This window comes from Ovis canadensis, chromosome 2, assembly GCF_042477335.2.
Source record: "Ovis canadensis isolate MfBH-ARS-UI-01 breed Bighorn chromosome 2, ARS-UI_OviCan_v2, whole genome shotgun sequence".
NCBI lineage: Eukaryota > Metazoa > Chordata > Mammalia > Artiodactyla > Bovidae > Ovis > Ovis canadensis.
This window is the reverse complement of record NC_091246.1, coordinates 182010840-182026695: the sequence shown is the minus strand read 5'-3', so window position 1 is coordinate 182026695 and position 15856 is coordinate 182010840. Positions and strand designations below refer to the sequence as shown.

Below are 15856 nucleotides of genomic sequence, written 5' to 3'. Positions count from 1 at the left end.
AACCGACTCAAGAGTTGTGAGGGTTATCTTTTTACATGGAACATTTAGACCACAACTGAATAAATTATGTTTATTGTCGATGTTCCACCTAAAATTCATGGATCTTCTAAGTCTAGACTCCAATGCAGGCATCTAACCAAGCCTCTGAGATGCAGCAGGATACAAGGCTGGACAGCTTCTCTTATTTCCCAAGGACTCCTCCTGCTCCCTTCTCTGTTTTCTGCCCACCCTGGCTTCTCTCAGCATCTCCAAAGCGCTATTCTTTCTCCTGCTGCAGGGCCTTTGCACAGGCTTTTCTCTATATTGTGAATGTTCACCTCCTTCCCTCTTTGCCTGGCCGACTCCTGCTCCTCCTCTGTGTCTTAGTTTAAGTGTCTTTTGCTCAGGGAGGCCTCCCTTGACCACTGAGGTGAGAAGAGAACCCTGCCATTCTGTATTATGGCACTCCCATTTTTTTCTTTCATAGTGTTTGCCAGTTTATAATTTCTGTTCATCTATAGGTTTGCTTGACTTATGCCTTCAAGCTCTCCTCCCTTGTGTGTGTGTGTTAGTCATGTCCAACTCTTTGTGACCCCATGGACTGTAACCCTTTAGGCTCTTCCATCCGTGGGATTTTCCTAGCAAGAATACTGGAGTGGGTTGCTATTTCCTTCTCTAGCAGATCTTTTCAACCCAGGGATTGTACTGGGCCTCCCATATTGCAGGCAGACTCTACCATCAGAGCCACCAGGGAGGCTGTCTTCTCTTGAAGCCAAGGATGGTGCTTAGCACATGACACAGGCCTGGCCTGCACTGGCTTGCACTACTTCCTAATATGTGATGAATAAATACTGCTGCCCCAGCCAGGCTGTGATCTCCTGCTCTGGGCCTGCAGTTGGTGTATGACATCGTGTTTGCCTGCTGACACAGAATTTTGCTAACACGCCTAGGTTATAGGTCAGCCATGGAGGATCACAGGGGTTATAGAGTTTACTGGTTCTCAAGCTATCAGGCATCAGAAACACCAGCAGGACTTGTTAACATGCTGATTGTTGGGTCCAATTCCCCAGAGTTTGATTCCCTAGGCCTGAAATGTGACCTGAAAACTTGCATTTCTAACAAGCTCCCAGGTGAGGGTGCTGGTTTGAGAATCACTGAGAGAGATATGTAGATAGCAAAATAGTCCCTGACACAGTGCTCTGAGACCTGTAAATCATGGAATGCCGCCAAAGAAAGAAAGACTGGGCAAGAATGAACAAGGTGGCTTGTTGTGGGCAGTCCAGGTCAGTTTGCAGTGGTTCCTGTTTCACTTGTGTGTCATTGTGTGTGAGTTCGTTAATGACCGCACAGTGGGAAAAGCTCTTCTTTCTACTTTTTTGGACTGAAGTGGTAGAATCTCAGGGCTAAAAGGTGGGAGGTGCAGGATACCCCAGGAAATGAATTTTTTTTTTAATTGAAATATAATCGCTTTAGGGGGAGGAATGTTTTCAAGGAGCTCATTGTAATCTTGTAAAGGCGCCAGGGCAAGGATCCTGGAGGTCTGATAGAAGTTGGATTCAGGAGAGTCATTGGTGGCAGCTCCTTCTGCTGCCCGATCCTCTAAGAAAGCTCCTTGTAGGGGACTCTCTAGGGGGCCCCTTGGGTTTCTATTTGCTGCCTGAGAGTCATAGTTAACTAGTGGCCCTAGATAGGTAGGCTTTGTCTGGAGGCCTGATCCCCTCCTTTCCCATCACAGCCACCATATTTTATGACTTAAGGAGGCTCTCATGGGCCCTGGCAGCTTCTCATCCCTCTGTGTCCAGGAGGGAGATGGTGTTGCTGGACCATGGTCTTTGGAGTCAGACACCTCCAGGCTTGCTGCTGCTTCTAGTAGCAGGCCTTTGGGTAACTTGCTTCTCCTTGGGCTTTCCTGTCCTATAAAACGGGAATGATGATATCCAGGAGAGCTTATGGTACAGGGATCAAGTTGAAAAGCCAAACAGTGACATCAAGTTGAAAGGCCTTGCTAGTGTTCACTGTTAAGATCATGAGTCAGTGACTGGGTCTTATTAAGCCTTAGCATCCTCGTTTATCACATGGCAATTAGAATGGTACTCACCTCACAGGGTTCTCAGGAGATAAAATATTTGTGACAATTGGTGGAATCCAGGGAAAGTCTGTAGTTTCATTAGTGGTGTTGTGCTGATGTTAATTTCTTGGTTTTGACAAATGTTTCATGATTGTGTAAGAGGTTGGCATATTCAGGAAGTTGGGTGAACAGATGCAGGGACTCTGTACAATCTTTGAAACTTTTCAGCAAATTAAAAATTATTCCAAAATGAAAAACGTATTTTTAAAAATGTTGGTGAAGTGATTGGGGTGCTTGTGATTTAGTAAGCCCTCAATACATGGTAGGGGGCTTCCCAGGTGGCTCAGTGGTAAAGAGTCCGCCTGCCAATGCAGGAGACGCAGGTTCAATCCCTGGGTTAGGAAGAGCCCCTGGAGAAGGAAGTGGCAACCCACTGCAGTTTTCTTGCCTGGGAAATCCCGTAGACAGAGGAGCCTGGCAGGCTACAATGCATGGAGTCACAAAAGAGTGTTGGAGACAACTTAGTGACTAAACAACAACAAAAGGTGGCCATTACCATTACTACAGGGACAGCTACAGTTAATACTTCGGACACCTTGCAGGGTCATAACCCGCGTGTGTGTCTAGCTGACCACTTTGCAGATGGTATGCTAGTTTTCTACTGTTGCTGTAACAAGTTGGTACAAACTTGGTGACTTAATACTGATTCGTTATAGTCCTGGAGACCAGTAGAGGTCTCACCGGGCGAAAATCAAGGTGTCAACAGGATTGCATTCTTTCTGGAAGGGGAGACTCTGTTTCCTGGACTTCTCTAGCTTCTAGAGGATCTTGGCACTCCCTCCATCTTCAAAGCAAGTGATCACGTTACTGTGACTTCTGCTGCTGGGATTCCACGCCTCTCTGATTCTGACTCTCCTGGTGCTGTTTTATAAGAACCCTTTTTCTGAAACCTTGGGCCCATCTGAATAATCCAGGGTAATCTTCCCATCTCAAGATCCTTAACTGCATCACATTAGAAAAGTCCCTTTCGCCAAGTAAAGCAACATTGCCGAGTTCTCAGAGTTGGACAAGGACGTGATCGTGGGCCAATACTTTGCCCACCGCAAGTGCCAAGTCATCTTCTCCTTTCTTCAGCTGCCTGTGTTTTTCTTCCCCTTTACAGCTTGTAGATGGGAGGGCCCTGTTGTTTGATTTCCCTGGGTGGAGCTTATGCCCGCAGGACTTGAGAGGGCAGCTCTCAGCTGCTTCCCTTAGAGGCCTGAGCTCTATGTGAGGGAGAGTTCACATTGAGGTTTGAAGTCTAGCAGGTGTGTGTGATGTGCAGCTGGGTGCCATGTTACTGAATTAATGGACTTTGATTCTTCAGTTTTGGGCTTGGTGCTTTGGACACCCAAAAGGTGACACCAGCTTTCCCTTGGTTAGTAACTGTGCTAACATACTAACTGTTGAGTCTGAAGGTAATTACATCTCACCCCTTATAAACAGTGACTGTGGGTCATGGATGTTACTGGGCGCCATACTCCCTTAGTTCTTTGTTCAAGGTTTTATTTCCACCCCTTCTTTTTCCTCTTTACCTGCCTGTGTATGCGTGCTTAATCGCTCAGTCGTGTCCGACTCTTTGTGACCCATGGACTATATAGCCTGTCAGGCTCCTCTGCCCATGGGATTTCCCAGGCAAGGATACTGGAGCAGGTTGTCATTTCCTTCTCCAGGGGATCTTCCAGACCCAGGGATTGAACCTGCATCTCTTGCATTAGCAGGCAGATTCTTTACCACTGAGCCACCTGGGAAGCCCCTTTAGCTGACCATCTCTGTCTAAATCCAGACTGTTGAATGTGGCAGCCGCTGGCCACATGTAGCTGTTTGAGCCCTTGAAGTGCAGCTAATCTGAACTGAGATATGCTGTAAATACACACTGACATTTAGAGACTTACTATGAAGCAAAGAATGTAGAAGATTTCATTAATGATGGCAAGATGCTGATTATATGTTTTACAATACTATTCTAGCTATATTGGGTTAAATAAACGGCATTGAAATTAATTTCATCTGTTTCTTTGGTGAGTGCTGGTCTAAATCCGCGCGCGCGAGTGTGTGTAGGACCTTGTTATTCCTGTCATCTCTCCTTCCTTCCTTCCTTTGTCTTTCTTTCCTTTCTCTCTCCCTCTCTCTTTCTCTCTCTCCTCCCCTCCCCCCCTTCACTATTTTTCCTGAGCCTGCTAAATGAATCTCTAGGAATGTTACGTCCTTTCAAGAATGATGAGGTTGCTCAGTAGAAAAGGCAGCGAGTGCTTTATCCCGGGCCACAAAGCTAGGAAGTCATTCACTGTCTCCCATCTTCCCACCTTACTGTTTATGCCCTGGAAGATTCCAGATTTCTTGGCTTATTTCTTTGGTTTTATTTCTGTTGGGGGTCATGGCACATCTCTTTAACAGCTCCTGAGGCGGGTGTCTCTCATTCCCTTCCCAAGTCTGCCTTGAGAACTACCACTCTGGGGAAGAGGGGGCGGTCCAGGCGTTCCTAAGGGGCATCAGAGTCATATGGGGAGTGAAATGCAGATTTCTGAGCTCTGCACGCTGGCGTTTCCCAGGAATGAGGCTGATTTGCACCCAACAAGTCACTGGACACATTTGCCTGACATTTGCTTGACTGGGAGGGGGCAGTGCAGCCCTGCCTGCAGCATAAGCCTCCAGTGTTCATTTCTGCAAAGCGCTGTTTGGCTTTCCTGAGTCTCTCGGGAGAGGTGCTCATGAGGAGTTGCGTGCAGCTGGGGGTTGATGCAGCCAGTACCCCCTGCCCTCCTCCACCCAGCACGCAGCCCCTGATGACGGCGAGTTGGGCTTATTAAGAGGTCATCCGTTCCTCCAATGAAAGAACAGTGAGAGGACAGATGGTGGAGAGTGGCTGGAAGGTACGAGACTGGTCCAGAGGTTATGACGGAGAGCTCTGTGGTTAGATAGTTGGGTTCACATCCTGGCGCTGCCACCTGTCAGCTGTGTGACTTGGGGCTGGTTATTTGCAGTCTCTGAGCCTCTGTTCCTTCATCTACAAACAGGAGGGTGTTTGTAAAAGTCACTGGTCATGGAGATCATGGCTGGTTGGAGAGAAGTGGGTGATGCCTGTTGCTGCTCTGCCCTGGTATCTGAGTACTTCCGGTGAACCTCAGGCTGGGAACATCCAGCTAATTTAATAGGTTTAACGAGGAACACCTATGAACCCCAGGCAGATTTGGGCGAGGGAAAAAACCTGACAACACGTGGAGGAGGAGGTGGTAGTGCAAGGAGGTAAGGAAGCGTGTGGCAGAGAGCTGCTCAGTGGATTCCGGGGCCGTCGGTGGGTCTGCAGCTCTAGACACCTGGGCTCTTGTGAAGCACAGCTCCCTTGCCCTGGGTGCCGGCAAGCCTTCCTTGGTCTGCATCGGGGGAATGACTATCCTTGTACCAGCTGACTGAGCAGGACTGGAGTAAGAGCCTGTGAGCCTGAGGGAGCCCAGGGCATCAAGGGGGTGGCCGGGTGGGTGCTTGGGGAAGAAAAGGAAGTCATCTTTCAGCTCTGGGGAGTAAGACCATTGCAGGGAAGACACATGTTTCTGGTGGGAACCTGGTTACCTGCTCACTCCTGTCACCCTGGATGCTGGCTTCTTGCCCTTCCTCTCACCTCCAGCCCTGGAGGGACCTGAGCCAAGGATTCAGCACTGGGGCCTTCTGGGCCCTGGCCTTGAGCTGGGAGGAGGTGGAAGGCATGAACCCCGGAGCTTCATACAAGGCAAAAGTGGGTGCACCAGGCTTCTCTTTGCTCTGACTTCCCGCTCTGAGTTTTCAGAAACTTGCAAATTGATCTGAAAGAGTAGTGTTTCTTTTCAATAGGAGTGTGATTCTGGCTCGGAGCTGCCTTTCTGGGGTAGTATCATTTCAACCACTTGTTTGAATATTCAAACCTGTGGATGGCACATGGGGCTCTTGTTTGGTTAGAATGGCTTCAATTATAGGTTTGTTTTTGATAAGTAGCTTGTTATCTTAGTGAATTTTCCTTTCAGGAAGGACCTTGCTGGTTCTCAGTGTAAATCTGAGTAGATATGACTATTTGGAGATAGGAAAGTGATGAAAGTGAGAACCCAGATACTTGCCTTCAGGAAATGGGTCTCCTTGCAGCTCTGAATGGAATGTTCTGGCATTCACTATGTGAAGACTCTGGCTGATGTCCCTGGAGGTAGGGCTTGGCAGCTGAAATTTTTGGTAAATCTGAATTCATGTCCCCAACACACAGTGAGGCCGAACAAACAGAACCATGGTTGTTTGGAGTGGAGTAAGGTTGATAACAGGGCCCAGTAAGGAGATCGGGGCAGCTGGTGCTCAAAAGACCTGAAGTCCTTGATGGTTTTGGGGGAAGAGTTTTCATAGGCAGAATTTGGGGTGAGGGCTGCAGGGTGTATGGTCTTCCTCTGATTGGTTGTTGGGGAGGAACAGAGGGGTGGTCCAGGGGTCTCAGTCATCAGCCTTCTGGTTCCAGCCAATCTGGGGTCCATGTGCTTTTGCTCTGAACGTTTCCTTCCATAGGGGAGGGTGGGAGGCTGGTTCCTGTAGAGGAGCTCAGAGTCCTGTCAGATTGTTCCCCACGTCCCCCAGGAGGCACAGAATCAGGCTCTGCACTGTTGTTTGACTTCCTTTCCTTTCTTTTCTGCGTTCCCTCACTCCCTCAGTAGTAGCTGTTTGCCCTTTTGGAGCTCAGGAGGCTGCAGCCCTTTTCCCTCAAACAAAAACAGGGCACTGGAAAGACTGTTGTTCCCAAGAGAGCCCCCCACAGGGTCCTGCTCAGTTTCAAAATGCCCAGGGCCTTGTGTATGGGGTTAATGTGACTGAAAGGGGGGTGGAGTGACAGTGATGAGAGGATACATGGATTTATTTTTTCCCCTTTTCAGTGGTGTTTTGACTGAAGTAAAATCATGTTTTGTAAATGACATGAAGTGAATTGCTGACTAAGCACTGGAAACTTGAGGTGTATTCCCTTATTCTTAAACTAGCCCTTTAAGGTGGATTATTAACCCCTTTTACAGCTGAAGATTCTGAAGCTGAGTGAAATAATTTCCCCAAGGTCCTACAGCTGGGATCTGAGCTGAGTTGGGATCTGAACACAAGTTGTTATTACAGGACCATGTTAAAGCAACTATGTTCCATGTCCCCTTAAAGAAGTGAGTGAGTGAAAGTCACTCTGTTGTGTCCAACTCTTTGCAACCCCATGGACCATATAGTCCATGGAATTCTTCAGGCCAGAATACTGGAGTGGGTAGATGTTCCCTTCTCCAGGGGATCTTCCCAACTCAGGGATTGAACCCAGGTCTGCCACATTGTAGGCGGATTCTTTACCAGCTGAGCCACAAGGGAAGCCCCTTTAAGGAAACTTACTAATAATAGGAGAAAGAGGTAAAGGGAACAGTTACTGAATGCCTGCTGTGTGCTCGGCCCTGTGCTAAGTGCTTTCCCATTGCTTCTAGCCCACAGCTGGCAGGGGGTGTTGATGGTGGTGGTATTGCAGCTACTACTACTGTTAGGGCCTTGGTTTCACAAAAGAGGGTGCCGAGACTTCGAGGTGTTAAGTACATTTCCTGGTGGAGTGGGAATCACAACACAGAGTCCAGAGCCTCCTTGGGCTCACAGTGAGCAAACTGGATATGGAAGGGGTCTTGCTACTGCTGCTGCTAAGCCACTTCAGTCGTGTCCGACTCTGTGCGACCCCATAGACAGCAGCCCAAGAGGCTCCTCTGTCCCTGGGATTCTCCAGACAAGAACACTGGAGTGGGTTGCCATTGCCTTCTCTGGGAAGAGGCCTTAGTGGTCTGAAAATCCACTGTTGAAATGATGGATTTACAAGCGTGGACAGAAGCTATTTTCAGTGGATTATCAAATACTTGCAGAGCATCGATTTGTGTGTTAAGAGTCTGGGTGTGAAATGCTATTCAGAGATACTGGGAAGTGTAGGACAGGCCCTGTTCTTGAGGAGCTGACTGGCTATAGGTCTTACCACACATGGGAGGCGATGGGCATTTCAGGGCCTGCGAAAGTTCCCCAGAGCAGATGTTGTTTATGGAGAGTAAGTTGGCTGTAATGGGGGCAGGGAAGACCTGAAGGCAAGAAGGAGAAAAAGTAGACAAGCTGGCTTGAGCAGAGCCATCCATCCTAATTCAGAACCTTAGAGGCCAAGTTTTGATCTTAGAGATGGTGGCACTTGGTTGATGTGGAATGGCCTGGCCTGGGAGGTGCTTCCCAAGATTCATCAGGCAGGTGGTCAGGAATGGATTGGGAGGTGGACGGATGAGGCTGGAGAAAGGTACCCCCGGTGAGAATGCTGTTGTGAGCTACTGGCCAGGAAAGGGTTAATGCTGGGCCTCTCCTTAGAGTTAGTGATTCAGTAGGCTGTGGTCCTTAAGCAAAGGTGAGTAATGCCGACAGGAGAGGCAGAAGTCGGTCTTACTTGTGATTGAGTTGGGAGTTTAGAGATGAGATGACTTTCATAGGCTCTAAGAGAGGGACATGTTAGTTTATCTTCACCTCCTCCTAACTGAGGATGACTTGGTTTGCATTTTCTTCAGAAAACTCTCCTTCTCAGCAGTGGAGGTGGTATTCAGACATCTGTCTACCACTTTCTGGACCAATGTCAGCAGCCGTGAAGGCTGGCTTGTCTTGGGCATGGCGTTCAATCCTAGAGGTCTGATGATAGTGGGGAAGGAGGAAGGAGAAAAACAATGAATGGAGGGAGAGAAGAAATGCTGCGTGCAGGGCATTTGCGGATTGTAACAGTCAAAGGTCAGATTCGTGATTTTGCCTCTTTATCGCTCAGTGAGTCCCACCCAAGGCTGTTCTAATCCAACAGTAATGAGCACTGTATTTTGGGATCCTCCCCCAAAGGTTAGCTATACCCAGAGTTTCTCAAATTTTTTAATTCTTAGAAATCTTTTAAGTAACTACTTCCAGGACAGGGGTCATTGAGGGGACTGAGGCTCTCTTTTCAAGCCTACTGTTTCTGTCACCAAAAGCTTGTCTCATTACTAATTCTCCAACTTTTAATGAAGCAGTTGAGAGTGATTGAAAAGTGATTTTCTTGCTTTGTGATTAGAAACAAAAGAACAAATGTTGGGCTCTTGTCTTGCCCAGGAGAAATAGTGGAGAGGGCTTGGGTGAGGAGGAGCCTAGAGGAACGTGTGTGGGTAGCTGTGCAAGTGTCTGTGTGGTTGTTCCTGGTGAATCGTGACCTGTGCTTCCGTGAGAGTGGCTATTCCTGAATGGAGCGCCTTATAATGATTGCTTCTCAGTGCCTCTAGCTTCTGACACTCTCTATGCTATGAGGTAGGTCTGCTTGCTCTATTTATAAGTTTTCTAAGTGACCTAACTTCTCAGTGTTAGTCCTTAAAAGATGACATCTGAAAACTCATAGGTCTGAAGCCCTTAATTAGTTCTGTGAAGAGGCTGTGTCCTCCTACACAGTGTTGGAAGGATGTTAGATGAAAAAGTGCTGTCCTGAAATAAATCTACCCCTGTGCTGTTTAGTAGAACTTTCTGCCGTGATGGAGATGTTCTGTATCTCTGCTGTACACTGTGACAACCACTAGCCATGTGAAGCTATGGAACACTTGAAATGTGCCTAGTGTGGCTAAGGAACTGAATTTTACATTTTATTTACTTGTCATTAAAATTTAAATAGCCATATGTAGTAAGTGACAGCTATATTGATGAACCCTGATCTAGACAGTGGCCAGAGATGACTGCTGGCTGTGTTTAGCAATGAATATAGGTCCTAGTTGAGCAGGTTTGTTTGTGACGGGAGATGTCTTAAGGGTACTCTAAGGGATATGAGAAAGTCTAAGAGATGATAGTGTAGAATTGTTGAATTTTATTTAAATGTTAGACTTCAGAAATCTAATATATATATATACACAATACATATACAACAAACAATATATATATACAAATGAACTTTGTAAATTTAAAAAAACTACTGATGAAACAGGAGTACTTACAGGCTTAGAGAATGAACTTAATGGTTACCACTAGGAAAGGGTAGGAGAAGGAGGGATAGATGAGGAGTTTGAGATTGACATGTACACATGGCTATACTTAAAACTGATAACCAACCAGGACCTGCTGTATAGCATAGGACATTCAGCTTAATATTCTGTACTAACCCAAATGGAAAAAGAATGGATACTTGTCTGGATGTAATTGAATCACTTTGCTGTACACCTGTGACTAACACATCATTGTTAATCAACTATGCTGTATTATAAATTTTTTAAAAAAAATCTTAGACTTCAAAGAAGACTTGGGTCAGTGGAGCTAGAGTAGGCAGGAAAGTTTCTTAGAGGATAATGGCATGCCTGTAGCTTCTAGGTCATTTGGAATAAAGTCCATGCAGGTATATGTGTTCTCTTTCTTTGCACTCCCAGGGAAGCAGTGTGATATGGAAGACTTCAGGCTTGGGAGCCTGACAGATCAGTATGAAAATGGTGGTTGCCTATGCAAGATCTTTAGGTTTCTAAGCCTTTACTTGATCTGTAAAATGTGTATAATATCAATAGTACCTCCAAGAGCTTTTGTTATGTTAGATGACTTATATTAGTGTCAAGCTTCTAGTGTCTTGGCACATAGAAGGTTCTCAAAGAATGTAGACATTATTATTGGAAATAGGATTAACATATATACACACAGTTCCCTGACTATTAAAGTGCATCACACAACTGAGTTTATACTCCTTTTCTGTATATCCTCTGAAGGAGATCTGTCTCTTCACATGTTGGGCAAGGAATCCTGAGATTGTCCCAGAGAGATTGGAGAGATGACAAGAAGGGTGTGAAGAGGCTAAGTAATACACAGAGGGACCCTTGCAAAATCAAAAATTATCGTATGATAAATAAACGCATGCCTGCAGTCACTGGTAGGGGCACAAGTTTATCAGTGTGTATTGCAATCTTCAGAATTCCAACTTTCATTTTCCTTACATCCCAGAAGAGTATTAACTGGAGTTCACAGCTCACACACTCCCTGGGGTTGTGGGTGTTTGTTTGCATGGCACCTCAGTCATCTTTGGGATATGATTCCATTATCATATCCTTATCTGGGTTCTCTGTTTACTTGAACACTTGAAGTTAATTTAGTATCTTACAAGAACCAAACATTGTCTTCCAGACATCATTAATCTCGCCTTTCTTCTCCAGCCTAAGTGTGAAATTAATCAAAAAGGAAAGGGAAATTAATAATAACATCGGTAGTCACAATCCATCAGGAGGCCTCACAGCAGGTAGGATATTAACTTTGAATTAATATACACTTCAACAAATTAAAGGTATAGAAAAGGATTATTTATTATTTCAGAAATGCCCCTTAATGCTTCCTGCTTTGATAATCAAGTTAGATGATGGGTGATGTCTGGTGATAAGACCCTTCAGTATTGAGGTCACCTTAGGGCCCATGGAAAGCCTTAAGTCAACTTTCTTTTTTTCATATTCCATGTAGATAAGTGAGATCAAGCCAGATGGTTAATGCATCCTTGTTTCCTGTCAGTTGAAAGGATTTGCCCAAACACTTGCAGTTTTGATTTCTATTTACAATAAACTAAATTTGATCCCGGGTTGTGTGTTTCCTTGTTATGACATGCGGTATGATCAGTTTCAAAGGATACATTATTATGAACACATTATGGAAAAGAAGGGAGCATTATAATTATAACTCTCTATTACAGCTTTCACCGAGGTTGATAAAGGACAGGCTTTTGTTGCTGAATTGTTCTTGTAATTACATCAGCGCTAACAGGCAGCAGTCACCTTCCATTAGGGGTGGGAGACAGGGAGCCTTACTATTTAAGTGATCACATAAGGTGCCGAATGAATCATCTTCAGCCTCATCATGAGGAATTAAAAATAGAAGGGAACAGTTGACATCATCTTATAGCAGGTTTTTAAGGAACAGAAAAACGCCAGATCGTCTTTTAGGGAAAAGAGCTGCCTGAAGTGGTGTCCCCGGGCACATGTGAAGAGGGTATTGTCAGCACTTCTCGGACTTGAGGGTACATCCCCATCTCCTGGGGGTGCTCGTACGGACAGATTGCTGGGCCCCAGTTGAATTTCTGATTCGGTAGGTGTGTGGTGGCGGGGTCAGAAATTTTGCATCCCCAACTTCCCAGATGATGTTGGTGTTTCTGGATCTGGGCCTATACGTTGAGAACTGTTAGGCTGTGGGAGAGAAACAGGTGTAATGTGGGGATGGTTTCAAAAACAGAATTTTAAGATGAATTTCCCTTGTGCCTCTTAAAATAATTTTAATGAAAATAGCAAGTTTTGTTTGGGATTATGTACAAGTTTTGTAAAGGGGACCTGCTTTTTGTGACACTGTCAGTGTTAAAAATAGTTGCAAGCCTCCGTAAGTGGTCCCCTGACCTGCTATCCTCATGTCTTGATAAAATCTTGGATAAACTTTTTTGGCTACAAGTATTCTCTCTCTAATTCAAGTTAGTGATGAATTGGAACGTTGCAAGATTTGAATATTTTTTTCTAATTTGTAAATCAAGCACTTTACCTGAGAACCATCTACAGGGTAACAGTCTTGTTAAGTAAGGGTATTCCAGGGTCCAAGCCACTGAATCATTGTAATTGTCACACCTGCCTGATAAAATGGTGGTGATGTGGTCGCTAAGTTGTGTCTGACTCTTTGCAAACCCATGAAGTATAGCCCGTCAGGCTCCTCTGTCCATGGGATTTCCCAGGCAAGAATACTGGAGTAGATTGCCTTCTCTAGGGGATCTTCCTGACCCACAGATTGAACCCATATTTCCTGCATTGCATGTGGATTCTTTATTCCTGATCCGCCACCTGCCAAAATAGCTGTTAGCAAAATGAAGATGTAATGCCTTGGGCACCACTAGGCTGTGCTTCCAGACTTCTGACTGGTTCTAGAACTGCCCTTTTATTATCCTATTAGTTTATTATCTTCTGATAGCAGTAACAGCACAATAGTAATAATCACTAACATTTGTAGAGGATTCGCTGCCCCTCTGATGTGGCAGCTGCGCTTTTTGTCTGTGATAGTCTGTGAGTCCCCCCATCATTTCTGACAGAGGCACTGAGGTTGCCTCTGCCTCAGACACAAGAAGATAGAGGCTTTGGTTGTGAGATTGAGCCTTGCGTTTGTGTCCAGGCAGTGGGAGCCTTGGGGGGCGGATTTAGATTGGAGTCTACTTTGGGAAGCTCTCCGTGGAGCCTTGATGAGAGACCTGTGACAAAGCCAAACAAAGGTCAAGATTATGCGAGTTTGTCGTCAAGGCCAGCTCTAGATCTCTGTTACTGGGCAGGATTGCACTTGCAGTACATTTAGTCAGTCTGCCCAACCTCGGGTGACCGCCGTATGAAGCCGGAGTGTAACTATGGGACTTCTTTCCCCTGTGGCTATCTGATGTTCTTTAGGGGAGATTGAATGACTTAAAACAACAGGGAATTATACTCAGTATTTTGTAATAACCTGTAAGGGAAGAAAGTCTGAAGAAGTGTATATGTGTGTATATACATATGCATGAACTGAATTGCTGTGCTATTCACCTGAAACTAACATGAAGTTGTAAATCAACTACATTTTAATTTTAGAAACTTCTTTAAAGAATTGAAGAAAAAATTTTAAAAAGTAAGGCATATGATGATGGTCATGATTTGTTTCCAATGTGTACCATTCAGTGGTCTTATCATTGAAAATCTTTGTTCTAGGCATGAAAATATTTTAGGCCGAGCAGTAGGCTCCCTTGAACTATTTGCTCACATGAACCTATAGACGAGACAGCTTTGGTGCTCTCAGTGAGTCACATTTGCTTAGACTGTGAAAAAGCAGGGAAAGCCTGCTTGGAGTTGTATCTGAGGTTACATCAAGATTCTGAGATTCTCCATTTGGAGAGGTGCTGTCCATAGGAAATAAGAAGAGGGACGCTTGAGTGTTGAAAGGCATTAGGGACAGGAAGGTGTGGGATCCACATGCCTGGAATTGGCCTCTGTCGTCCTGTGCCATCAGATGCAGAGTAGACACTGCAGAGGTGGTCCTTCAGCAAGCTGGGCTTGTAGTGGCTCCCCTTTCAAGATGCTTTGAATGGGGAAGGGGCGATAGGCAAAATACTCAGATGCAGATTTCTAATAGAATGCCACTCTAGAGGGCAGAACTCATTAAGCAGGTTATTTTGTTTGTGGGTCATTCACAATATATTTTATCCACATTATAAATTGAGAGGGGTAAATGTCTGAAAATGACGCTCCAGGTTTTCCTAACTACTCTTTCACTGCCCATCCCCAGTGATTGCTGTCTTACTCTTTTTAGATTGAGTTGCACTCCCATGATCTCTATTTCGGGTTTCCCTGGTGGCTCAGACGGTAGAGAATCCGCCTGCAATGTAGGAGATCCGGGTTCAATCCCTGGGTCATGAAGATTCCCCGAAGAGGGGAACTGCTACCTACTCCAGTATTCTTGCCTGAAGAATCTATTTACAAGTGCTTTCACAGTTAAGTTTAATTAAGGTGGGAAATCAAAGTATATACCCAAGATGAGATTGAGGGAACTTACAGACAAGATACTTTTGGGTAAGATCTTGATGAAAGCTATGGAGTGGTGCTGTTTGGAAAATGGGGAAGGAGAACGTTTATCTAAGACATTTACCTATTAACACTGCTAAAAATAGTTCTAAACTTTCATTAATATTATATGCTTGGTTCTGTAGGAAATGATATTTAAGATTAGCTGAACTTTAAAGTTTTGCTGACGATAAAGATGACTGGCCTTTGGGCTTCCTGGTGACCATGAATTTTACTAATGTATATTTTCATATGACGCAGGGAGTAGTTTGCCTGATTTTTAAGGTGAAGTCAAGATTGAATTCTTTATTAGTATGAGTATTATGAAAGAATAAAAAATCCAGATTTGAAAGCATTGGGGGAGGTAAAAGATAATGAACTTTTTTTTCCCTTTTGGCACATCATGAACATTTTGACTTATGAATCATACCAGTCTCACTACTGTATGATTCATTAGCCACCACAGCCTGTGCACTTGATCACAATATTCAAAGGCAAACTACTAGGTGTTTATGAAAACATACAGAAAAGAGCACTGAAAGTAAGTTGATTCTATTCAGGTCGGAGGCACACAGGTGTTCATTTTGTTAGCTGATACCACTACAAAAGAATGTATTTTTGATGTTGATGAAGGTGCTTAGGATTGTTTTCTCTAAATATATCTTGGTGTTGCTTACAGGAGATAGTAGCTTTTCCTGTATCATGATAACCCAGTTTCATAACCCATTCCTTCACCTCAAAGCTATCTCAGATAATAGCTGGCATTAAAAGGGTCATGTGATCACTGGCATTGCTTTGGTACCCTTCCAGCCTTCTACCCTTCCTCAGCAAACATTTGAGGCCAGACTGTTTCATGGAAATCATGGTTTTGGAATGATAATAGATTGAATCTGCTCTTATAAGTTGCCCCAGTGCACAGCCCTCTGCTATTGTTCAGAGATTGTTGACACAGACAAAAATGTTAGTACTGTGAAGGGAAGTTATATGTTGCAGACCATATTTGGAAATAAAAAGCAAAACTTTATCAGATGTTTTTCAGCAGAAGATGGTACATGTTCTTCCACGAGGGGCTTACGGAAGAGGTAGACCTGTTGGCTAGTCTTAAAAAACTTCTGGGTAGTCATCTTGAAGATGGATCTGTGCAGCTTGGTCTTTATTTTCTCTCCCTCCTTCCGTCTCTCTCTATTGAGCTCTCAGTTTTATAATTATCTGCTGATAA

At 44.8% G+C, this 15856-nt stretch overlaps 1 protein-coding gene across 3 annotated transcripts in view; it reads left to right on the top strand.

Annotated features, from left to right (window-relative positions):
• The window catches only part of MGAT5 (alpha-1,6-mannosylglycoprotein 6-beta-N-acetylglucosaminyltransferase), a 405616-nt gene that overhangs the window by 45125 nt on the left and 344635 nt on the right, over positions 1–15856 (top strand). The gene's annotated exons all lie outside the window — the stretch shown is intronic.